General features: G+C 47.8%; 2 protein-coding genes and 1 long non-coding RNA gene across 18 annotated transcripts in view; 1 reads left to right on the forward strand and 2 right to left on the reverse strand.

Annotated features, from left to right (window-relative positions):
- LOC100405843 (zinc finger and SCAN domain-containing protein 5A-like) overlaps window positions 1-26,844 on the reverse strand; it is a 128,615-nt gene that overhangs the window by 50,476 nt on the left and 51,295 nt on the right. The gene's annotated exons all lie outside the window — the stretch shown is intronic.
- LOC100402578 (zinc finger and SCAN domain-containing protein 5A) overlaps window positions 1-26,844 on the reverse strand; it is a 112,217-nt gene that overhangs the window by 34,078 nt on the left and 51,295 nt on the right. The window lies entirely within an intron of this gene.
- On the forward strand, window positions 797-26,592 carry LOC118150169 (uncharacterized). Of its 2 annotated transcripts, none has more exons than XR_013531262.1 (3): window positions 797-946; window positions 22,370-22,573; window positions 25,813-26,592. It is a non-coding gene; the product is annotated as an uncharacterized LOC118150169 (long non-coding RNA). The 2 variants fall into 2 exon arrangements; XR_004738109.3 differs by having other exon boundaries at window positions 22,370-22,687; window positions 25,813-26,591.

The following is a 26,844-nucleotide window of genomic DNA, read 5'->3' on the forward strand; positions in this document are numbered from 1 at the left end:
AGTGCAGGTGCGTGAGTGCAGGTGTGTGAGTGCAGGTGCGTGAGTGTGGGTGCATGCATGCAGGTGTGTGAGCGCAGGCGTGTGAGCGTCGGTATGCGTGTCCATGCACGCATGTAAAGATCAACACCAGGCTGTAGAGAAGATTACAGCGAGGAGAAGATAACGGGGGACAGCAATCTCCAGGGAGGCGTGGGCTTTCTCTGCATGTTTAAAGCAACTCCCACTGGAAACAGGAAAGGAACTTCCACTTTAGTTAGGAAAGCTTTTGAATAATATTTAGATAGTCCAAAAAATACACAAAGTTACATCTGATAATCTGCAGTTCCAAGAATGTCAGTACTGAGCGAGTGCACAAGGTGGGCGTGGGAAGGGGAGCTGTGGATTTGCCCGCGGTGGGGAAGACTCTGTCCAGTTGGCCACAGAGGATTAGAAAGTCAGCCATCCGCTGCTGCCAGCGAGCACACAGAAAAACAAAAAACCAAATCCGAAGCCTGCCTCAGTGCTCAGAGGCCGACTCTGCAGCTCTCCTCCTGCCGCTTCTGCTTTCACTCCCTCGAACGGGTCCACGAAAGTAATTCCCAAACCCTCTTGCCTGTGACCCAAGGTGCTTTTTCACTTTGACTTTCTTTTCTCCCTCAAAGAAGCTGTTTTTCTTGCCAGCCCTGAGATGGGTTGAATAAATTGATCATAATTACACAGACTGCTTGGATGGATGGAAACCGCAGGTGCCTCTACTCTCAAGCTCCCTGAGAGGGCTGTTAGGGCGGTTTTAATGAGTCCCAAGGCACGTGCCTCTGTTTCTGCCCGTTGAGCTGCTAAACTGGCATCAAAAAGTTAACTCTGAGGCAGGAACCACCATGTGTTAACTGCTGGCCTCGAGGGCGACTTGATTTATCTTCGGGCTTATTTAAAAAGCGGTGATTATTGCCTGTTTCTGATCCTGAAGGTAAGATGCACGCATGTAGTGAGTACATGTGGAAACTGTATTCCAATGGAACTCTTAATGAGATGTTTGAATAGAACTTGTTAAGGGAAAGTCCAGAAGAGAAAATGCACACACTCAAACCCAGAAACAATAAAAAGAAGGAACAGTCAGAAATAAATGCTCTAAAATACAGAAAAAAGGATAATGGAGAATACATGGCTTCCATATCCCACCACACAGAGATGATTTTATAATTTTGGGGTTTTCGGTTTGTTTGAGAGGGTCTTACTCTGTCACCCAGGCTGGAGTGCAGTGCTGCGATCACAGCTCACTGCAGCCTTAACCTCCTGGGTTCAAGCAATCCTCCTGCCTTGGCCTCCTGAGTAGCTGGGATTATGGTGTGCACCACTGCACCTGGCTCACTTTTGTGTTTTTTATAGAGATGGAGTTTTGTCATGTTGCCCAGGCTGGTCTTGAACTCCTGAGCTCAAGCGATCCTCCCACCTTGGCCTCCCAGTGAAAAGTGCTGGGATTACAGGAGTGAGGCACTGTGCCCAGCATAGATTTTTATGTAGTGCATGTCCTTATATTTTTCAGGTGTGTGCATGTATACATATATACACATACACATTACATGTGTACATGCACATAATCACATACATATATTTTAAGATGCAGAAAAACTGGGGTAGACATTGAAAAGATTTAAACATGGGCTTGGCATGATCTAAATTCTGGCAGTTAGTGTGGAGACAGATACTGGGGCAGCCCCTGGTGGCAGGGACCAGTCGGCAGGTCACCCAGGACTTGATCCCGGACACCCAGGCATGGGATGATTGTGTCCTGAGTTAAGGCAAGTGCTGTTGATGAAGCAGAAGAAACGTTTGAGAAGCACGTGTTTTGAGATGGATTGTCTGCTGCGGATAGTGGTGAAAAAGAAAAAAGCAAACAGGTGGCTTTGGGGTTCCCCTAACAGGAAACCCAAGATGAGGAGCTGCTGGGGAGGGGAAATTAAATGCTCATTTAATTTAACACGAGGGATGTCCAGAGGCGTGAGTGGAATACCTGGAGAGGGCTCTGGAATAGACACCTGACTTGGCCATCACGTCTTTTCTTTTTTTTCTTTTTCTTTTTTTTTTTTTAAGACAGAGTTTCGCTCGTTACCCAGGCTGGAGTGCTACGGCGCCATCTAGGCTCACCGCAACCTCCGCCTCCTGGGTTCAGGCAATTCTCCTCCCTCAGCCTCCTGAGTAGCTGGGATTACAGGCACGCGCCACCATGCCCAGCTAATTTTTTGTATTTTTAGTAGAAACGGGGTTTCACTATGTTGACCAGGATGGTCTCGATCTCTTGACCTCGTGATTCACCCACCTCGGCCTCCAAAAGTGCTGGGATTACAGGCGTGAGCCACCGCGCCCGGCCTGGCCATCACTTTTAGGGGGGCTAGATAGCCCCTCAAAAGCTGAGAGAATGTGGAGAGATGCGCTGCATGTCAGTCTTAGGTCCGAGAGGGGCCAGTTTGCAGAATGAGTAATGGCAGGGGAGCAGGGAACCAGGGAACCAGGGAACCAGGGGCATCCCGAGTTCAGACAGAGGCAACGTGAATGGACACAAAAGGAGAGATTAGAGTGAGATTTAGAAGCTAGAATCCATGGAGCCAGCTGACTGCGAGGCAGGGGGAGATGAACCCAAGGGCTGATCTCCACATGCTCAAGAGATGTCAGGGGAGGATACGGAACAAACACTTGTCCCGAGGATACGACCGCAGCGTCCCTCCAGTACCAAACAGATCCCTGGTATGTGGGAACTAGATGCCCGCTGTTGTGACCTGGCTGAAGAGCTGGCCCCCTTTCGCACCTGGCTCTCGCCTCCCACCCCTGCACCATCTTCTTAGACACACGCACAGGGGGCTCAGCAAGCCTTTCGAAGGTTCCCGGGGCTCAGCTCCCACCTGCCTCGAATTACTATCCCGGGGCGGTAAGGGGGTGTGGCTTCAGCACAATGAAGCTTATCTTTTCTGTGAGCCTTTTTCAGGCCACCTATAGAGTCTTCCATAAATACTGAGCACTGACTATGATTAGGTCTCCTGTGGGCACGAGGGATGCCGAGAGGAATTGGAGACCTTGTCCCTGAAGGTCTCACCTTCCAGTGTGGGGGTGACAGACAGACACACTTGCTGTGGTTTGTGAAGACGATCACAATACTCTCCCATCTGATCTGTTCAAACATGTCGGGCCCTCGTCTAGAGGTGGAGCTAGATTTCCTTCCCCTTATGTCTGGGCAGGGCTGTGACTCACTTGTCTCCAATAGAAAGTGGCCGAAGGGACACTGCATGACTCCTGGGGCTAGGCCAGAAAAGGCGATACAACCTACTCCCTGTTTGCACAGACGGCCTCAGTTCCTCTCAGCTGTCCCATTGTCTGGACGCTGCCATGTTGTGAGGGAGCCCCAAGTAGCCCACTGCACATGGAGAGGTCCTGAGACAGCACGAGAAGACAGAGGTGCTGGGTGGGCCCCCGCTGCTCCAGTCGCCTGGAGATCCAGCTCTACTGAGCACGGAAGACACCCTGAGCCACAACCCAGCTGAGCCCACCACCATTTCCTGACCCACAGAGGTACTAAAAGCACTGCTGTGGTTCTGGGTCACTGAGTTTTGGGGTGATGTGTTACGGCTGCAGATAACTGAAACAGCACTGTGTCCTCCCACCCTGTACTTCACTATTTTATTCATTTTTTTTTTTTTAATAGAGATGAAGTCTCACCATGTTGCCCAGGCTGGTCTGAGCAACATGGCAGAACCATAAACTTCTGAGCTCAAGCAATCCACCAGCCCCGGCCGCCTGCCAAAGTGCCTGGATTACGGGTGCGAGCCACCGCGCCCGGCTCCACCCTGTAATTCTGATCTTTTCCTCTCCTCACCCGGACCCTCGTACCATTTCCCTGGGATCTCAGTTGCTAGAATTCCGTCAGCCTTTTCTTTGGGATTTGGTTCCTGTTCATGCCTCTCGTTTATCCTTTCTGTCCTCTCTGACCCTTTGTTTATGGGAAGCACTTTTGAAATCTATGAAGCTACTGGGGAGGCTGAGGTAGGAGAATCGCTTGAACCCGGGAGGCGGAGGTTGCTGTGAGCCTATATAGTTTCACTGCACTCCAGCCTGGGCGACAGAGCAAGACTCTGTCTCAGAAAAAAAAGAAAGAAAGAAAGAAAATGTTGGGAGCTTAAGTGACAGAGACAGGAATTAAGTCCAAAGCCTGGCTGATGGCCAACTTGATGCTGTCTACAGGATATGGTACTGATCTCCCACTGGCAGCTTGAGGGCTGTGGCATTCCTAGAGCAGGCATCTAATTTGCCTTCATTAATCATGGAGGACTTCCTGAAGGAGGTGACATCTGAGCCGAGACCTTCCCCTAGCTCAGGCACATCTCTATCTTTCTCCTAAGAATAGCCCCCACTGGTGAATGAAACCTAATTTTCTTTAGAGAAAACCCTGTTATCTGTCCAGTATTCCCTGGAAGAGGCTGGATAACGCACAGACAGCTGCCTGACTTGAAAGTGTCTTTCAGAACTGGATCGGATCCATGAGCAAATTCTGAGAAAGAGAGAAAGAGAGGATCAAAATAAAACTGAAAAGTGCAGGGGAGAAAAAGAGACTTTTTCAGACTAATACCCTGTTCAGGACACAAAAAGCCATGATTGAAAGTAATTCCATGTGACCCGGCAATCCCATTACTGGGTACATATCCAAAGGACTATAAATCGTTCTACTGTAAGGACACATGCACACGAATGTTCATTGCAGCACTGTTTACAATAGCAAAGACCTGGAATCAACCCAAATGCCCATCGGTGATAGACTGGACTGGGAAAATGTGGCACATATACACCATGGAATATTATGCAGCCATCAAAAATGATGAGTTCGTGTCCTTTGTAGGGACATGGATGAACCTGGAAACCATCATTCTCAGCAAACTGACACAAGAACAGAAAATGAAATACCGCATGTTCTCACTCATAGGCGGGTGATGAACAATGAGAACACATGGACACAGGGAGGGGAGCACTACACTGGGGCCTGTTGGGGGGAATAGGGGAGGGACAGCGGTGGGGGGGAGCTGGGGAGGGATAGCCTGGAGAGAAATTCCAGATACAGGTGAAGGGGAGGAAGGCAGCAGAACACACTGCCACGTGTGTACCTACGCAACAATCTTGCATGTTCTGCACATGTACCCCAAAACCTAAAATGCAATTAAAAAAAAAAACCTTTACATTAAAAAAAAAGAAAAGAAAAAGAAAAAGAAAATTTCATATGTGCCATGAAGAGCTTAAATAACAATACAAGTCTTAAAGTTTGACTACCACAATTTCTCTTTATTTTTATTTATTGAGGTATAACTTCCATATAGTGAATGTACAATTCCTAAGGTTACAGTTTAATAAACTTTTACATGAGGCTAGATGGATAGATTCACATAACTGTGACCCAGATAAGGAGACAGAATATTTCCATTACCTCGGAAGTCTCCCTCTTGCCCCTCCAATCTGTGCCTGCCCACAGGTAACCACTTTTCTAACTTGTCTCTTTTTTTTTGAGATGAAGTCTCACTCCGTTGCCCAGGCTAGAGTGCAACCTCTGCCTCCCGCCCCCGCCGCCACCCCCCGGTTCAAGAGATCCTCCTGACTCAGCCTCCTGAGGAGCTGGGGTTACAGGCGCCTGTCACCATGATCAGTTCATTTTTGTAGTTTTAGTAGAGATGGGGGTTTCACCATGTTGGCCAGGTTGGTCTAGAACTCATGGCCTCAGGTGATCCCCCCGCCCCGGCCTCCCAAAGTGCTGGGATTACAGGCAGGAGCCACCGCGCCCGGCCCTGGTTTTCATTCAACATTATATCTCTGAAAGTCATCCGTGCTGTTGTATGTGTCGATAGTTCATCCTTTTCATTGCTGTGCAATATTCCATGGCAGGAAGAGACCTCGATTTATTTACCCATTCTATTGTTGACAGACACTGGGATTATTTCCAATGTTTATCTATATGTACAATTATGCTGTAAGTCTTTCTGCGTATGTCTTTTGGTAGAAAGGATATTTTTTTTTTTTTGAGACGGAGTTTCGCTCTTGTTACCCAGGCTGGAGTGCAATGGCGCGATCTCGGCTCACCGCAACCTCCGCCTCCCGGGTTCAGGCAATTCTCCTGCCTCAGCCTCCCGAGTAGCTGGGACTACAGGTGCGCACCACCATGCCCAGCTGATTTTTGTATTTTTACTAGAGACGGCATTTCACCTCGTTGACCAGGATGGACTCGATCTCTTCACCTCATGATCTACCCGCCTCGGCCTCCAAAAGTGCTGGGATTATAGGTGTGAGCCACCGCGCCCGGCCAGAACCAATATTTTTAAAAAACAAATTTAGTAGATTATGAATTCTTCACAGATGGGGGAGGTAGGATGACATATTACTGAGCATAGAGAACGTGGTGGAGACCCTCACACGCACATCTGAATGATGTCTTGGGACTAGTCAGTCACTTGACAATGGCTTCGACCTTTCTTCCAAGAAGAATGCCCACACATTCAACATTTAGCACCGGGCCGCCGGAATGCGGTGATAGCTAACGTTTTTCCAGCTTTGACCTTGCCGAGAGGGTTGGGTGAGGTGCATTTTGAGGGCTAGTGCTGAGCTCCGGCTTATGAGGAGTAGCCCTTCAACGAGCCAGAACATGTTATGCACCCTCTGGAGGGCACGTTTCCAAAAGCCAGAGCTGTGGGATCCCAGATCTAATAAGAATCACCTTATTGATCTTCATCTGCAAGCCAGAAGGAGGCTCACTGGATTTACAGGGATGGGATTCCAAAGAGCATGAAGACAAGGAATCCTGCACCTATGGTATCACGACCTACCAGTCCCAAGAGGCTTTGTTTGATAGACAGAATGTTCTGAGAGCTTCACCAGGGCCTAAACCCAGAAAAATGGCAACTTTAGACCCTGGATGTTCTCAACGAGGCAACCAGAACATCTCCCCCTATCCTTTGGAAGAACCTTTAATACTTTCCTCTTTCTTTTTTTTTTTTTTTTTTTGAGACGGAGTTTCGCTCTTGTTTCCCAGGCTGGAGTGCAATGGCGCGATCTCGGCTCACCGCAACCTCCGCCTCCTGGGTTCAAGCAATTCTCCTGCCTCAGCCTCCTGAGTAGCTGGGATTACAGGCACACACCACCATGCCCAGCTAATTTTTTGTATTTTTGGTAGAGACGGGGTTTCACCATGTTGACCAGGTTGGTCTGGATCTCTTGACCTCGTGATTCACCCACCTCGGCCTCCCAAAGTGCTGGGATTACAGGCGTGAGCCACCGCGCCCAGCCGGCCAATACTTTCCTCTTTCTATTTCTACGTAAAGCATCTGAAAGAAAGGAGGCATGAGAGAAGAGAATTACGCATCTAAACAAAGACCAGGAATTGCTAAAAATCACCTAAAAATTGCTACAGGTATACTTTAAAGAAAGTATACATTTCATAAGAACCTCTAAGATGATGGTAATACATGATAATAAAGCCTGTAATCCCAGCACTTTGGGAGGCCGAGGCGGGTGGATCACGAGGTCAGGAGATCGAGACCATCCTGGTCAACATGGTGAAACCCCCGTCTCTACTAAAAATACAAAAAATTAGCTGGGCATGGTGGCATGTGCCTGTAATCCCAGCTACTGGGGAGGCTGAAGTTGCGGTGAGCCGAGATCGCGCCATTGCACTCCAGCCTGGGTAACAAGAGCAAAACTCCGTCTCAAAGAAAAAAAATAAAATTATGAATTAGTGGGCACAGAGTGCTTAGAACCATGTCTGGCCCATCATAAGCACCCAATCAAGCTTACCTGCAAAGAGTATTTTTTTTTTCTGAGACAGAGTCTTGCTCTGTCCCCCAGGCTGGAGTGCAGTGGCATGACCTCAGCTCACTGCAACCTCCGCTTCCCGGGTTCAAGTGTTTCTCTTGCCTCTTCTTTTTCTCAATACAGAGAGAGGATCTCCCTGTGTTGGCCAGGCTGGTCTTAAAGTCCTGGGCCCAAGAAATCTACCCACGTCAGCCTCCTGTAGTGCTGGGATTACAGGCGTGAGCCCCTGCGCCCAGGCAAGAGTATTACGATTATCACTGCATGCTTGCTAAAAATAACTCCCAAGTGGTAGAGCCACGGTGAGATCCAGGCCTTCGTTCCAGAGCTCCCACTCCTTCTGCCAAGCCAAGCTGCCTTTGCAGATCCAACCTCAGGCAAATGAGATGGTAACTGAGCGTGTGAAGTTTTTGGGGCAGGTGCCCACGGAGGACGCTCAATTAGTGTCGAGGACCTTCTTCCTCTCTTCCCAAAGAAGGGAGTAGGCTCTGCTTTCCGCTTGGGAGATGCCCCTATTTCCCAGCGAACCAAGCGGGCGTGAGGGCCAGGGAAAGCAGACTAAGAGGAATGTTGGTGGTTTGTGCCAAGTCTCACTCCCATGGCAGAGCTCACTCATGTTTGCCGACGATCTGGCCCCTGCCTACCACTCTAACCTCTCCTCCCTCCACATTCCCACGAGCTCACCCTGCTCCACCCACAATGACCTTTCTGCCTGTCAAATTCCTTCTGCTTTTTTCTGCCTCGGGGTCTTTGCACAAGCTGTTCCCTCTGTGTAAGCTACGCTTGCCCCAGATCTTCATTCAGATCTAAACTCAAATGTGACCATCTCAGTGGGGTCTCTGCTGACAACGCTAGGCTCGCAGCATCTCAACACCATCACTCTCTAACACACGGCCCTGTCTTTTTTGGCGGGGGGACGGAGTCTCACTCTGACACCCAGGCTGGCTTGCAATGGCATGATGCCAGCTCACAGCAACCTCCGCCTCCCGGGTTCAAGTAATTCTCCTGCCTCAGTCTCCTGAGTAGCTGGGACCACAGGCATGTGTCACCACACCCAGCCAATTTTTTTGTATTTTTAGTAGAGACGGGGTTTCTCCATGTTGGCCAGGCTGGTGTCGAACTCCCGACCTCAGATGATCTGCCCACCTGGGCCTCCCAAAGGCTGAGATCACAGGAGTGAGCCACCGCATCCGGCCACACGTGGCCCTATTTTAGTTTCTTTGTAGCAGTGACCGATGCATGAAACTATATACGTATGTCAATATTGTTCGTCTTTCTACACCAGACTACAAACGCCGTAGGGTTAGAGAAAGTGCATCACCAACACCGCGACTGCTCGGTTCACAGAGGGAGCTTTTACATATATGTGTCTGCAATACATCTAGCAACCCTGTTAGGTACAGAGTCTGCTGAGGCTGAGAGGTAGCTTAGTATCATGACTGAGCAGTGCCGTCCGACACGGTAGCCGCCAGCACATGTGGCTATTTAGATGTACCTGATTATAATTAAATAAAATTAAAACTTCATTTCCTTAGTATCATGACTGAGCAGTGCCGTCCGACACAGTAGCCGCCAGCACATGTGGCTATTTAGATGTACCTGATTATAATTAAATAAAATTAAAACTTCATTTCCTTAGTATCATGATTGAGAGCAGTGCTGTCCGATACGGTAGCCACCAGCACATGTGGCTATTTAGATGTACCTGATTATAATTAAATAAAATTAAAACTTCATTTCCTTAGTATCATGACTGAGAAGTGCCGTCCGACACGGTAGCCGCCAGCACATGTGGCTATTTAGATGTACCTGATTATAATTAAGGGCTGGTTGAGAGCAGGCGCTGCAGAGTCACAGCTTAGCTTCGAGTCCCAGCCCTGCCAATTACTAGTGGTGTGATTTTGAGTTGACCCTATGCTTTTAGATCTCACTTTTTTCATCTATAAAACGAAGCTAGTAACAGCTCCCACCTCATGGTGCTACAGGAGTTAGGACAGGCTAAGGCACTTAGAAGAGCACCTGGGATGCAGTCAGTGGGAGAAGAAGTATCAGCTGTTGCTATGACACCTCCACGTTTACTCCTTGAGAAACTGAGGTTCAAAGAGGAGACATCCTTATCCCAGTTCCCAGGAGGTGGAGGGAGCTGAGGTTCAATCCCACAGCTTTATGATCTCGCAGCCCGGCTAAATCTGATCACACTTTTCGGGTCCCTTCCAAGAAAATCCCTTAAACTTCTGACCTACTGCTCTCTTATCTGTTCAGTGGGGGGCAGAAGACTTCAGGGGGTCCTCTATCCAGGACAGATGTTAAGGAACTGCCTGGAGAGCCAGCCAGAGCCCAGGGTGCAGGTTGTCTATTCCAGGACCTCACCAGGACCTTGGGACTCCTTGGAGGTTGGGAAGCCAGACTGTCCAGGACAGAAAAGGACTGGTGTGGCTGGGGAGGCCATGCCAGCTGCGGCCAAGACCCCTTGTGTGGCTGCTGCTGCCTCGTGGCTGTAATGGCCCCTGTGGCAGGGACAGAATGCTGATCCCTCCCACCTGATCCAGCTCTGGGACTGCCCCGGGAACTGCACAGACGGACTGAGCTATTCCCACTAACTTCCCTGCAGAGGGCTCAGAGGCTGCTGCTGGTTGTTAAATGGAGTCACTTTTAATATGCACAGTCCCTATGCTTGTACTGGTTTTTGTTTTGTTTTGGTAATATGAGATTTTTAAATTGCTATTTTTAGAGCTTTTAACATTTTTTCTTTTTTGAGACGGAGTTTCGCTCTCGTTACCCAGGCTGGAGTGCAATGGCGCGATCTCGGCTCACCGCAACCTCCGCCTCCTGGGTTCAGGCAATTCTCCCGCCTCAGCCTCCCGAGTAGCTGGGATTACAGGCACGCTCCACCGTGCCCAGCTAATTTTCTATATTTTTAGTAGAGACGGGGTTTCACCATGTTGAGCAGGATGGTCTCGATCTCTTGACCTCGTGATCCACCCGCCTCGGCAATTTCTAAGAATTATCAGTGGAAAGAATTAGTTCCCTGTGGCTGCTATGAAACATAATTACAAACTTAATGGCTTACAACAACCCAGATTTACTGTCATACGGCTGTGGCGGTCAGAAGTCTCCTAAAGTCAAGGTATCAGCAGGGCTGTGCTGCTTCTGGACATTTTCGGGGATAATTCATTTCCTTGCCATTTCCAGCTTCTGGAGGCTGTCTGCATTCTGCTTATGGCTCCTTCCTCCATCTTCATCTCTCTCTCTGTCTCTCTCTCTCTCTTTTTTCTTTCTTGAGTTGGAGTCTGGCTGTGCTACCCAGGCTGGAGTGCGGTGGTGCAATCTCGGGACACTGCAACCTCCACCTCCTGGGTGTCAGCAATTATCCTGCCTCAGTCCCCTGAGTGCCTGGCATTACGAACACCTGCCACCGTGCCTGGCTAATTTTTCTCTCTGTCTCTCTCTGATTCTGCTTCTGCCCCCACATGTTCTTCTCTGATTCGACTGTGTTTGTCTCTATTTTTTTTTTTTTTTTTTGAAACGGAGTTTCGCTCTTGATACCCAGGCTGGAGTGCAATGGCGCGATCTCGGCTCACCGCAACCTCCGCCTCCTGGGTTCAGGCAATTCTCCTGCCTCAGCCTCCTGAGTAGCTGGGATTACAGGCATGTGCCACCACGCCCAGCTAATTTTTTGTATTTTTAGTAGAGACGGGGTTTCACCATGTTCACCAGGATGGTCTCGATCTCTTGACCTCATGATCCACCCGCCTCAGCCTCCCAAAGTGCTGGGATTACAGGCGTGAGCCACTGTGCCCAGCCCTGCATCCCAGTTTTTATGCACCCATTCTTTGTGACTTTGGAGGGACACTGCTTCTGCAACCCTTGCTGTCCTCATCTGACCAATGGGGACCGCAAGAACCCCCAGTCCACGGGACTGCTGCACGTCATTGATGAGCTCATGTTGTGCAGTGTCTGGAAGTTAACCTCACTGTGGTTAGACAGTTCTAGAGAGACTCCAGACCTCTGCAACGTAAAGGGGTATACTGGGAAGAGGACTTGAGCCTCGTCACAACACTGAGTTCCTCGTTCCTCATCTGATCCACAAATGTTCACTCCTGGTTCTTTCCACAAGCTCGATACTGGGAATACAGTGATGAGAAAGACAGAAATGCTCCTGTCTCCATGCAACTCCCACCCTAAACAAACACATTCTAGGGTGGGGATTCGGAGAAGGCCTCTCTAGAAAAGTTACCTCTGAGGTGAGGAATAGGAGCTGGCCAGCTGAAGAGTTAGGAGACACTATTCCAGGCAGGGAGACTTGCATGTGCAAAGGTCCTGGGGCAGAAGGCACCGAGTCCTTTCATCAGAGAGAAGATGGTGTGTCAGGAACACGGTAGATAGAGGGAGGGACATGGCAGCAGGATTGTTACAAGCAAGAGAGAGGAGGCAGGAAACAGAAGAGACAGGGGCATGTGAGTCACATGAATGATTCTGGGTGTTATCTGATGGGAAAAAGAAGCTGTTAAAAGGTTTTCAGCAAAGGAGTGTCATATTTAAGAGCGTTTGTGTGTGTGTGTGTGTGTGTGTTTAAATAATCTGTCTTGCCCCTCAGGAAAGAATGGATTTGGTAGGAATCAGAGTAGGGGCAAACACACAAGTTAGAAAATGTTTCGGTCATCAGGGTGAAGATGGGGATGAGTCGGGGGGTTATGTGACATTGAGGAAAGAGCTTACAGGATTCAGTGATGGGTCAGATGCTGGCAGTCAGAGAAAGAGACAGAAAGGCTCTCTCTCTACATAAATGTATTTGCAGCTGGGTAATTGAGGCTGCCCTTAACTGAGATGAGAAAGCTCTGTAGAGGCCAGGCGCAGTGGCTCACGGCTGTAATCCCAGCACTTTGGAAGGCTGAGGCAGGCAGATCACTTGAGGTCAGGAGTTCAAGACCAGCCTGGCCAACATGGCAAAAACCTTGTCTCCACTAAAAATACAAAAATTAGCTGGGCATGGTGGTGGGTGCCTATAGTCTCAGCTGCTCAGGAGGCTGAGGCAGGAGAATCACTTGAACTCAGGAGGTGGAGGTTGCAGTGAGCCAAGATCACACCACTGCACTCCAGCCTGGGCGACAGAGCAAGACTCAAAACAAAACAAAACTCTGTGGAGCAACACATTTAAAACATTTTTTTATTTTGAAATCACTTTAGACTTATAGAAAAGTCATAAAAATTGACTTTCTAAATATTCTTCACCCAGTTATCTCAGCTGTTAACATCTAACCTAACCAAACCGAGAACTAACACCAGGACAAAACAAAGAAATTACAGACCTTTTCACATTTTACTAATTTTTCTACTAATAGAAACACTATTCTATTTGAGGATCCAATCCAGAATCCCACCTCGTATTTTCAATTAATTTTTTTTTTTTTTTGCATGAAATCAGCTCTTGCTCAACCATGGGGCAGTCTGTTATCCCACGGCCTTTGGTCTGGGGATATGTCCTTACGACGTGCGGTTGAACCTCCTCAATCTTTCTGTGTCTTTCATGACCTTGAAACATTTGAGGAGAACTGATCGGTTGTTTTGCAGAATGTCTGTCAGTTTGGGTTTGTCTGAGGCTTTCTCACGATGGGACTGAGACGATGCATTTGGGGCGGGGATCCTGTGCAGAAGTGGTCTCATACCCTCCTCAGGGAGTTCTTTATCAGGGATTGCATGATGCTGATGTGTCTTATCACCCACGGTGTTAACGTTAGTCACTTGGGTGGTGTCTGCCCGGTTTCTCCACTATTAAGTTATTATCTGTAGTCACTAAATGTGCTGGGGGAGAAATTTCAAGGTGATGCAAATATGCTGCTTCTCCTCCAATGTGTGCCCGTTAGCTCCTGGCATGCATCTGTGGATCCTGCCGGCAGAAACGATTGCTACGGTGTTTTGTTTGGATCAGTGTAAACTCAGGGATATTTACTGGCCGGGAGCAGTGGCTCAAGCCTTTAATTCCAGTACTCTGGGAGACCAAGGCAGGAGGGTCACTTGAGGCCAGGAGGTTGAGACCAGCCTGGGCAACAGAGTGACACTCGTCTCTGCAGTACATACTCGTGTACTCTTACACCAGACCTTCTCTTTCCAGTCAGCCTTGCAAACACCTACACGGCAGGGGCTGGATCTGATTTATCTGTGTCTCCAGCACCAAACATAGGCCAGTGCTGAGTGTGTGTACCCTGCGAGAGTTGGTCGGATGCAGGATGATTGAATGGATGTCTAGATGGATGGATGGGTTGACAGATGGGCCCGAGTAGCCTTATTGGTAGCCGTGGGTGGGTCAGCTGGTCTCCAGGGACACGTCTGCCTCTGGTCTCCTTGGCTCCTGCAGTGATCTGAGTCTAATGCTGAGTTCTCTCCCTGCCCCCTGCCCCCTGCCCCCTGCCCCCTGCCCCCTGCTCCCTGCCCCCTGCCCCCTGCCCCCTGCTCCTGTTGTAAACCGGCTGGCTGATGCCTTCGCCTCCAGTTGCAACTACAGAAGAGTAAGAAATGTGGAACCCCCCAAGTCTGTATTTTCATAGCTATCTCCCCTAATACTGTTTTTTTTTTTTTTTTTTTTTTGAGACAGAGTTTCGCTCTTGTTACCCAGGCTGGAGTGCAATGGCACGATCTTGGCTCACGGCAACCTCCGCCTCCTGGGTTCAGGCAATTCTCCTGCCTCAGCCTCCTGAGTAGCTGAAACTCCAGGTGCGCACCACCGTGCCCAGCTCATTTTTGTATTTTTAGTAGAGACGGGGTTTCACCATGTTGACCAGGATGGTCTTGATCTCTTGACCTCGTGATCCACCTGCCTCAGCCTCCCAAAGTGCTGGGATTACAGGCGTGAGCCACCGCGCCCGGCCCTTAAACTGTTTTGTATCTTGCAATCTCTCTGGCAATTCTGGGGAAGGGTGGGACTTGGATCTGGGGCACGGACTTGCCATGGGGTCTGGGCAGGACTCAGGAGAGCAAACTGCCTTTCTACTGTTGTCTTACACGTAAAAGGGCAGCCCCTCTTCATTCCTTGGTCTGGGGAAGACAGGCTCACTACGAAAATGCAGAGCACTCACCAGGGAAGAGAAGTGTCAAGCAGGTCTCCATCAGAGTGACACCTTGACTTCTATTTAACATCAGCTGACAGTGTGCAAACTTTATGGTCTTAGGGCCTCTGAACAGGCTAAAAACTTATTGAGGATCCAAAGAGCTCTTTTTTTTTTCCAGTGAGGGTTTTCTTTACTGATATTTACCTTATTATAAATTCAAGATTTTTAACTTAAAATTATTTATATAGGCCGGGCGCAGTGGCTCACGCCTGTAATCCCAGCACTTTGGGAGGCCGAGGCGGGTGGATCACAAGGTCAAGAGATCGAGACCATCCTGGTCAACATGGTGAAACCCCGTCTCTACTAAAAATACAAAAAATTAGCTGGGCATGGTGGCACGTGCCTGTAATCCCAGCTACTCAGGAGGCTGAGGCAGGAGAATTGTCTGAACCCAGGAGGCGGAGGTTGTGGTGAGCCGAGATCGCGCCATTGCACCCCAGCCTGGGTAACAAGAGCGAAACTCCGTCTCAAAAAAAAAAAAATTTAGATATACAAATGGCCAATAAGCACATAAAAAGATGCTCCACATCATTACCCATGAGGAAAACAGAAGCCGAAGCGGCAGTGAGGTACCACGTCACACTAGGGCGGAGAAATCCGAACCCTCATATGCTTGCTGGTGGGAATGTGGAATGATACGGCTGCTTTGGAAAACAGTCTGGCGGCTCCTCAACAGGTTAAACCCTGAGTTACTCAGCAATTCCACTCCAGCTATGTGCCTAAGATCAATGAAACGTCCACACAAAAACCTGTGCGCAAAGGTTCGTCGCAGCACTATTCGTAAGAAATAGAAGGTGGAAGTAATCCTGGTGTGCGTCAGTTAATGGATGGATGGATAACAAAATGTGGTGCATGCATACAATGGAATATTATTCATCCATAAAAAGGAGCGAAGTTCTGATGCATCCAACAACAGGCGTGAGTCCCGGAAGCACTATTCTAAGTGAAAGATGCCAGTGATAAAAGGTCACATATCACCTGATTCCGTTTACCGCATATGGAATATTCAAGATAGGCAAAGTCCAGAGACACAATGTCTGTGTGATTTCCAGGGGGTGAGGGGTAGGGAATTCAGGGACAATGACTGAGGGGTGCAGGGTTTATTTTGGGGTGATTAAAATTACCACATATGGAATATTCAAGATAGGCAAAGTCCAGAGACACAATGTCTGTGTGATTTCCAGGGGGTTAGGGGTGGGGAATTCAGGGACAATGACTGAGGGGTGCAGGGTTTATTTTGGGGTGATTAAAATTACCGCATATGAAATATTCAAGATAGGCAAAGTCCAGAGACACAATGTCTGTGTGATTTCCAGGGGGTTAGGGGTGGGGAATTCAGGGACAATGACTGAGGGGTGCAGAGTTTATTTTGGGGTGATTAAAATTACCGCATATAAAATATTCAAGATAGGCAAAGTCCAGAGACACAATGTCTGTGTGATTTCCAGGGGGTTAGGGGTGGGGAATTCAGGGACAATGACTGAGGGGTGCAGGGTTTATTTTGGGGTGATTAAAATTACCGCATATGAAATATTCAAGACAGGCAAAATCCAGAGACACAATGTCTGTGTGATTTGCAAGGGGTGAGGGATGGGGAATTCAGGGACAATGACTGAGGGGTGCAGGGTTTATTTTGGGGTGATTAAAATTACCGCATATGAAATATTCAAGATAGGCAAAATCCAGAGACACAATGTCTGTGTGATTTGCAAGGGGTGAGGGGTGGGGAATTTAGGGACAATGACTGAGGGGTGCAGGGTTTATTTTGTGGCGATTAAAATTACCGCATATGGAATATTCAAGATAGGCAAAATCCAGAGACACAATGTCTGTGTGATTTGCAGGGGGTGAGGGGTGGGGAATTCAGGGACAATGACTGAGGGGTGCAGGGTTTATTTTGGGGTGATTAAAAGCTCTACATTTGGTGTCGTGATGGGTGTACAAGTCTCAGGATGCTACAAACCACTGAAATGGGTGAATTGCTCGGTATGTGAATTATATCTCAGTAAAGCTATTATTAAAATACCTATTACTTCATTAAAAAATAAGGATAATAGAGACTCAGAAGGAAGGAGGTGAGGGATGAAAACTACCCGTTGGGTACAATGTACCTAACGCAGGTGATGGTGCACCAAAATCCCAGACTTCACCGCTACACAACTCATCCATGTCACCAAAAACACGTGTACCCCTAAAGCTATCGAAATTAAATTTTTTTTGACACAAAGACTTGCTTTGCCCAGGCTGAAGTGCTCAGGTGCAATCTCGGCTCACAGCAACCGCCACCTCCCAGGTTCAAGCGATTCTCCTGCCTCAGCCTCCTGAGTAGCTGGTATTACAGGCACCCATCACCACACCCAGCTGATTTTTTTTTGTTTTTTTGAGATGGAGTTTTGCTCTTGTTACCCAGGCTGGAGTGCAATGGTGCAATCTTGGCTCACCGCAACCTCCACCTCCTGGGTTCAGACAATTCTCCTGCCTCAGCCTCCTGAGTAGCTGGGACTACAGGCTGCACCACCACGCCCAGCTAAATTTTTATATTTTTAGTAGAGACGGAGTTTCACCACGTTGACCAGGATGGTCTCGATCTCTTGACCTCGTGATCTGGCCGCCTCGGCCTCCCAAAGTGCTGGGATTACAGGCGTAAGCCACCGAGTCTGGAGTGATTTTTGTGTTTTTAATAGAGACAGGGTTTTACTGTGTTGGCCAGGATGGTCTTGATCTCTTGATCTCAGATAATCCGCCTGCCTCAGCCTCCCAAAGTGCTGGGATTACAGGTGTGAACCACTGTACCCGGCCAGGAAATTAAAAATATTTTTAAAATAAAGATAATAAATACACATATTGACATAAATGAAATGTTTTAGTGAAATGGCCATTTGTTTCCAAACTGAAAAAGTTTAGTGAGAAGAAAGGTATTATTTTACATTTTTGCAAATCTCTTTCATGTCTAGCTTAATAGAAAACAGCTCAATTCTCATTTCTGCTTCAGTCTGTCACAGTGTGGTATGTTTAAAAATACTGCACGTATTTGATTATTTGGGAGAAACAGTCTTGCTCTGTCACCAAGGCTGGAGCGCAGTGGCACAGTCTTGGCTCACTGCAACATCTGCCTCCTGTGTTCATCACACAGTTGTCTTGCCTCAGCCTCCCACGTAGCTGGACTACAGCTGCATGCCACCAGGCCTGGCTAATTTTGGTATATTTAGGAGAGACAAGGTTTCACTGTGTTGGCCAGGCTGGTTTTGAACTCCTGACCTCAAGTGATCTGCCCGCCTCGGCCTCTCAAAGTGCTGGGATTACAGGTGTGAGCTGCCCCGCCCTGCCACAATATGCTATTTTGGTTGAAGCAAATGAAAACCTAATCTCACACAGATAAGGAGTTGGAAAAGGGAAGATCATGCAGACCCCTGTTTCAGGCAGAGTTCTCCAGAAACAGAATCATGAAGATGTAGAGATACATAGAGATACAGATGTTGATATCTGAGGACGGATTTGTCAGGGGAATTAGCACATGCAGTTGTGGGGTCGGAAAGCTGGAGAACCAGGAGAGCCGGTTGGGTGGCTCAGTCCACATCTGAAGCCCTCAGAACCAAGGGATGCATGGTCTAACCCTCATTCTGAGGCCAATGGCTTGGGAGCTCAGGGGGGCTGCTTGCTCAAGTCCTAGAATCCCAAAAGCTGGAACACCTGAAGTTCTGACGTCCAAGGCCAGGAGAAGGGCGTCCCGGAGCAAGAACTGACCCTTACTCCACCCCTTTGCTTCATCTGGGCCTCCATTCAATTGGCTGGTGCTCGCCCACCAGGAGGGTGGGTCTTCCCCACCCAGTCTTCCAACTCACACACCAGCATCCTTCACAGACACACCCAGGGCCGCCCGATCATTCTCATCAGCTGCCAGACCACTCGGGCTTCCCTTTCAGCAGATGGATGGACCCTGTGCCTACCGACGCACTGAGAATAAATATGTATGTTTTGTTATAGCAGCCAAGAAAAAAAAATGTCTTACCAGCTCTGTGGGTACCTCTTAGTCAAGGTGACACCCCAGATCAACCATCACATCCCCAGAAAGGGTCTCAGGGACCATCCCGCACCCCCACCAAGTGGTCTTTGGATGATACTCTGAGAATTTCTGCTCCAAGTCATATGGAAGGGAAAAGATCTTTTTTCCACCCTGATGAGACTGTAAGTTCCTAAAGGGAAGGGACTGTATCTTACTCCTCTGTTTATTTCTATAGCCTAGCAAAATTCCTAGCGCTCAGCAGGACTAAGTAAATGCAAAGAGGTTTGCAAAACGGAAAGCACTGTGAAAACCTAAGTGAGTGTTATTATTTCAGATCGAAAGGAGATGAAAGGAGCCAACATGAATTAAATAAGCATCTGGCATGCACTGAGAATTTGAAATATGTCACGTGATTTAATTTTCAAAGTAGTAAGTGTCCCACATTGGGTCTGAGGTTTCCAAAGCTCTGTGTCCTCACAGAACCATCATCATGAGAATCACTTTGGAAACTCAAAAAATATGTAATCCCCACACCAGACCTGGTGAGCTAAAATGCCTGCAGATCAGGTTTTGGGCTTCTTACACCTAAAAAGCTAGCCTATGTGAGTTCCTTCCTGTCTTCGAAAGCTGAACTTTCTAAACCTAGACAAATGCGAACATCTCATGATCCACACTTTGTTTTTGTTTCAATTTAAAATATTATGCTGTTTTAATTTAAATGTTTTATGTTAAATCATTTTATTCATAATAATTAAAATAAACATTACATTGAAATTACTAATTAAATATTTGATTTACAACATCATGTTATTTTCATTTAAAATGAGATTTCCAGGGTTCAGAATTCAAGAAGTTCTGAAGGTTATACTGAAGGAATCCTTCCCAACCTATTCACTCATTTCCCTTCCCCAAAAGAATCTCATATTTACTGTTTCTTCCAGATCCTTCCTGAGATCTTTCATGCAAGTAGAAACAAATGTGTATTTACATGTTCAAAGTCTTCTTGGCTCCTACTTTTACAAAGGAGACGGCGTATCACACACCCTGTTCTGTACGCACCGCACCTTCTTCTCCTAGATGACTCCATGTCAGTTCAGAAGGAGCATCCTCACATCCTATTTATATGTTTCTGGCTGCCGGATATTTATTGTATGGAAGTCCATAATTTATTTGTCCCGTCACATACTAACGGCCACTCAGGTTGTTTCCAGTAGTTTGCTCTTTTAAACAATGCTTCAAAGAAAAATTCAGCTTACATGAAATTAGACATATGGGATGTGTGTCTAGGTCGATCTGTATGTTTATATCTGTAGGATTATACATGGACATATGCAGAATTATATCTCTATGTAGACATATATTTATCATCTAACTAGAACTACTGTCTCAGTCTGTTTTGGGCTGCCGTAACAACCTGAGACTTGGATAATTTATAATGAATAGAAATGTACTGGCTCATGTTCTGGAGGCTGGGGAATCCCAGACTGAGGGGTTGGCATCTGGTGAGCGCCTTCTGTGTCATCCTGTGATGGAAGGACAGAGAGAGAGAGAGCGAGCCCACAAGCAAGCTCAAAGCTTCAAGCCCCTTTATAATCAGCATTCATCTACCCCTGAAAGTTGAGCCCTCCCATTAGGCCCTGCCTCCCAACGCTGTTGCTTTTGGGATTAAGTGTCCAGCACACGCTATTTGGCGGACACGTGCAAACCATAACACATACACATTTGACCCTTGAACAATGTGAGAGTGAGGGGCACCAACCTCCAGCGCAGTTGAAAATTCACGGATAACTTCTGACTTCCCCAAAACTTAACTACTGACAGTCTACTGTTGCCCAGAGGACTTGCCGATAACGTCAACGGGAGATTAACACAGATTTTGCATGTTACATACATTACACGCTGATTCTGACCATAAAGCAAGCTAGGGAAAATAAAATGTTATTAAGAAAGAGAAAATATGTTTAGTACTCATTAAGTGGAAGTGGATCATTAGAAAGGTCTTCATCCTTGTCATCTTCACACTGAGCAGGCTGAGCAGGAGGAGGAAGGGCAGGGGTTGGTCTTTCTGCCTCGGGGGTGGCAGAGGCAGAAGAAAATTCACGTATAAGTGGATAAGCAGAAGCGTAAGCATGCAGTTCAAACCTGTGCTGCTCAAGGGTCAACTGCACGTGTGCGCGTGTATACACATACACACGTATGTGCTTATATAAATTATATTTGTGAGATTAATTTCTGAAACTGCAAAGTTAAAGGTTTTCCAACACTCATGCCACTACAAAGCTGTCGCTGTATTGATCTGTGTCAAATCTATATGACAAACTACATAAAAATGGTGTCCCATATAAAGGTTCCCCTTTGTATAACAATGGGCAAATAAATGTTCCATCCTAGTCAACATGGTGAAATCTACTGAAAACACAAAAAATCAGCTGGGCACGGTGGCACATGCCTGTAATCCCAGCTACTCGGGAGGCTGAGGCAGGAGAATTGCCTGAACCCAGGAGGCGGAGGTTGCGGTGAGCCGAGATCGCGCCATTGCACTCCAGCCTGGGTAAGGAGCGAAACTCCGTCTCAAAAAAAAAAAAAAGAAAATGCATGTGAAAATTAACAGGGATGGATGATATTAGTATCAACTCCACTGTCTTCCTTGCATTTTCCATGTTGATTCACTGGCTCCTGGGCCTGCTGCCCTTTCCAGTCAACTCTAAGCCACGTCTCCTCCCTACACAAACGGGGAGCCCTTCAACCTAGGGAAAGAAGGGGATGAAAGGGAGAGGCACAACTGCTGACTATCACGTTCAACCCGGGCGGATTCTGATGCCCTCAGTGCAAACGTGGCCTCTTCATCCAGAATCCGCAGGTTGCAGGGGTTAGGAAGGGTGCGGCTGGAAGGACTTCCAGGAGGCCAACAAGCCTTTGTCATCAGGTCTAAAACTGGGTGTGCTGTCAGAGAGAAAGAGAACCTGTGTGGTGTTCTCTGGCCCGATTTTCAGAAGGACCAACGACCTAACACAGTCTAGGAACCTTTGCTCTAGAATGTACACCTGGATCAGATTGTATGTATTTGTTGGTGGGTTTTTGATGAGAAAAATATGGTACAGGGTGGGGAAGACTTCTTCCTTTCCCAGAATTAACATGCAGGTCTCCAAATGTGCCTCCAAAGGGGTCCAATCCACTTAGAATGCATTGCATCTCCCCATTCTGGTTCCCTAACCCATCTCGGAACCCATGGGGTACCAAGGATGACTTAATTTGTTTCCTGTTCTCTCTGCACCTTTACTGGCAACCCGGCCCTCGCCCGCTGCCCCTGGTCCTGCCCTCCCTGCTGCCAACAGTGCTGCCAGGTAACCCTCTCATTCCATCTCTCCCCCTTTGGGTTCCCTTTCCTTTCTCCCAAAGGGATTTACTGCTGCTGAATTCAACTCTTGTTTCGTCTCTGGTCTGTTCACAGCTTAGCGTCTAATAGAGGAACCAGTGAAACCAAGGGCTGGAATTCTCCTTTGGTGAACAACAGCGACAACAAACCCTTTTACTGCTCGCCCCCACCTCCCCAAAAGCCAGCGGCCCGGAAATGGAGCACGCTTTCATGGTGCACACTTCAGGAAGGTCCACGCGTGGCTCAAGGAACGCTGTCCGGTCTGAGAGGCAAATTGAGGTCTACCTGACATCTGTAATACAGTCTGCCTGGACACACTGACATCTTTGCTTTCTGAAAGCCACCATCGCCTCTGTCTATTTAATAATTCCTAGAGTTCGCCATCTGGAACAAGTTAGGTGGAATGAAACCACGGCTTTTTTTTTTTTGAGACGGAGTTTCGCTCTTGTTGCCCAGGCTAGAGTGCAATGGCGTGATCTCGGCTCACGGCAACCTCCGCCTCCTGGATTCAGGCAATTCTCCTGCCTCAGCCTCCTGAGTAGCTGGGATTACAGGCGCGCACCACCATGCCCGGCTAATTTTTTTTGTAATTTTTAGTAGAGACGGGGTTTCACCATGTTGACCAGGATGGTCTCGATCTCTTGACCTCGTGATCCACCCGCCTCAGCCTCCCAAAGTGCTGGGATTACAGACGTGAGCCACCGCGCCCGGCCCGAAACCATGGCTTTTAATTCAGTTTACAGGATTAGGAGGCAGGAGGCTAGGTCAGAAAGTGAGATGATGAGTGGCAGTAAGGTGGCAGGGTCCGCATTATGCACCTCTGCTTTCAAAGCATACGTCTCCTCCTTCCCAGGCCGGGCCACCTTAGAGAAGTCCCTTCACCTCTCTGTGCCTGCTTAGCAAAGTTAAATGATGATACAGTCACAAAACATTTTCAACTCAGGCTTCTCTACCTCCTCCTGAGTCCACATTGCTGCCCACTATGCACACACGGACACACCCTTACATACAATACAATATTATTATCCTCACACTACCTCCTCCTGAGTCCACGTCACTGCCCACTACACACACACGGACACACCCTTACATACAATACAACATTATTATCCTCACACTACCTCCTCCTGAGTCCACGTCACTGCCCACTACACACACACGGACACACCCTTACATACAATACAATATTATTATCCTCACACTACCTCCTCCTGAGTCCACGTCACTGCCCACTACGCACACACGGACACACCCTTACATACAATACAATATTATTATCCTCACACTACCTCCTCCTGAGTCCACGTCACTGCCCACTACACACACACGGACACACCCTTACATACAATACAATATTATTATCCTCACACTACCTCCTCCTGAGTCCACGTCACTGCCCACTACACACACACGGACACACCCTTACATACAATACAATATTATTATCCTCACACTACCTCCTCCTGAGTCCACGTCACTGCCCACTACACACACACGGACACACCCTTACATACAATACAATATTATTATCCTCACACTACCTCCTGAGTCCACGTCACTGCCCCACTACACACACACGGACACACCCTTACATACAATACAGTATTATTATCCTCACACTACCTCCTGAGTCCACGTCACTGCCCACTACACACACACGGACACACCCTTACATACAATACAATATTATTATCCTCATCACTGCCTCCTCCTGAGTCCACATCACTGCCCACTACACACACACGGACACACCCTTACATACAATACAATATTATTATCCTCATCACTGCCTCCTCCTGAGTCCACGTCACTGCCCACTACACACACACGGACACACCCTTACATACAATACAGTATTATTATCCTCACACTACCTCCTGAGTCCACGTCACTGCCCACTACACACACACGGACACACCCTTACATACAATACAGTATTATTATCCTCACACTACCTCCTCCTGAGTCCACGTCACTGCCCACTACACACACACGGACACACCCTTACATACAATACAGTATTATTATCCTCACACTACCTCCTCCTGAGTCCACGTCACTGCCCACTACACACACACGGACACACCCTTACATACAATACAACATTATTATCCTCACACTACCTCCTCCTGAGTCCACGTCACTGCCCACTACACACACACGGACACACCCTTACATACAATACAATATTATTATCCTCATCACTACCTCCTCCTGAGTCCACGTCACTGCCCACTACACACACACGGACACACCCTTACATACAATACAATATTATTATCCTCATCACTACCTCCTCCTGAGTCCACGTCACTGCCCACTACACACACACGGACACACCCTTACATACAATACAATATTATTATCCTCACACTACCTCCTCCTGAGTCCACGTCACTGCCCACTACACACACACGGACACACCCTTACATACAATACAATATTATTATCCTCACACTACCTCCTCCTGAGTCCACGTCACTGCCCACTACGCACACATGGACACACCCTTACATACAATACAATATTATTATCCTCATCACTACCTCCTCCTGAGTCCACGTCACTGCCCACTACGCACACACGGACACACCCTTACATACAATACAATATTATTATCCTCATCACTACCTCCTCCTGAGTCCACGTCACTGCCCACTACGCACACACGGACACACCCTTACATACAATACAATATTATTATCCTCATCACTGCCTCCTCCTGAGTCCATGTCACTGCCCACTACGCACACACGGACACACCCTTACATACAATACAATATTATTATCCTCACACTACCTCCTCCTGAGTCCACGTCGCTGCCCACTACACACACACGGACACACCCTTACATACAATACAATATTATTATCCTCACACTACCTCCTCCTGAGTCCACGTCGCTGCCCACTACGCACACACGGACACACCCTTACATACAATACAATATTATTATCCTCACACTACCTCCTCCTGAGTCCACGTCACTGCCCACTACACACACACGGACACACCCTTACATACAATACAGTATTATTATCCTCACACTACCTCCTGAGTCCACGTCACTGCCCACTACACACACACGGACACACCCTTACATACAATACAATATTATTATCCTCATCACTGCTTCCTCCTGAGTCCACGTCACTGCCCACTACACACACACGGACACACCCTTACATACAATACAGTATTATTATCCTCACACTACCTCCTCCTGAGTCCACGTCACTGCCCACTACGCACACACGGACACACCCTTACATACAACTACACTATTATCCTCATCACTACCTCCTGAGTCCACGTCGCTGCCCACTACACACACACGGACACACCCTCATGTATGACTGCAATATTATCATCCTCATCGTCATTATTACCTAGCTCATGGCACTATTTCTAACTACTCACTGTGACCTAGAACCAGGAGCTACACTAAGTACTCAGTCTGCATTATCTTCCTGTACTGACACAGCTCCAAATAGGAAATAACATCTCCATTTCGCAGAGTACAGAGAATTCACTGGTCGTCCCAAGGCCACCCACTGGGTAAAATGCATCGCCTGGATTTCAGCCATTCAATGCCCACATCAATATTCCCAACATCAGGCATCATCTACCAGCTGAATTTGAGGGATACGGAGAAGGGTGTTGTGAGCTACATAAATACAGCACTGTCCACTAGCAAACTCGGTGGTATTTGTCGATATGTACGATGCCTTGCCCCGGTTAACATTCCTGTTTTGTACATGAGGAAATGGAGATTTACAGGAGTCAGAGAGATCTGAGACTGAGTTCCTGCTTTTTCGCTCACCGGCTGCACAGGTCTTAGCAAATCACGTAATTGTTTGGAGGTTCAGCTGTCCTCATCAGCAACATGGGGACAATATCTGAGCTCAGAGGGTGGGTGTGGGGTAAATACAAGTACAGAGCTTGGCTCCTCTTTCTATGGGCAGAACATCCTGCACCACGCATGTAACACTGGCCACCGCGCTGACTCTCCTGAATGGGCTGCCATCAGGGATCTACGTAAATACCCTGCCACGTGGCAACGCCCCTGGACTGTGCACTTGGGTGGGAAATTTCCAGCAAGGGTTTCTGAGCATCTAGTATGTACCTGGACTCGTGCTTGGGCATGGAGGCCCAGAGGCGGATCTGACATGCTCATTCTGCATAAACTCAGAGTGTGGTGGGGAACAGAGACAAGTAAACAGAAATTAGATGACAGAGAAGTGATGCGTGCTATGATTTTTTTTTTTTTTTTTTTTTTCCCTGAGAGGGAGTATCACTCCGTCGCTCAGGCTGGAGTGCAGTGGCGCAATCTAGGGTCACTGCAGACTCTGCTTCCTGGGTTCAAGAGATTATGGCACCTCAGCTTACGAGTAGCTGAGATTACAGGCGCCCACTACCACACCCAGCTAATTTTTGGTTGGTTTTTTTTTTTTTTTTTTTTTTTTGAGACAGAGTTTCGCTGTTGTTACCCAGGCTGGAGTGCAATGGCGTGATCTCGGCTCACCGCAACCTCCGCCTCCTGGGTTCA

The sequence above is a fragment of the Callithrix jacchus genome, chromosome 22, assembly GCF_049354715.1.
Source record: "Callithrix jacchus isolate 240 chromosome 22, calJac240_pri, whole genome shotgun sequence".
NCBI classification, from domain to species: Eukaryota; Metazoa; Chordata; class Mammalia; order Primates; family Cebidae; genus Callithrix; species Callithrix jacchus.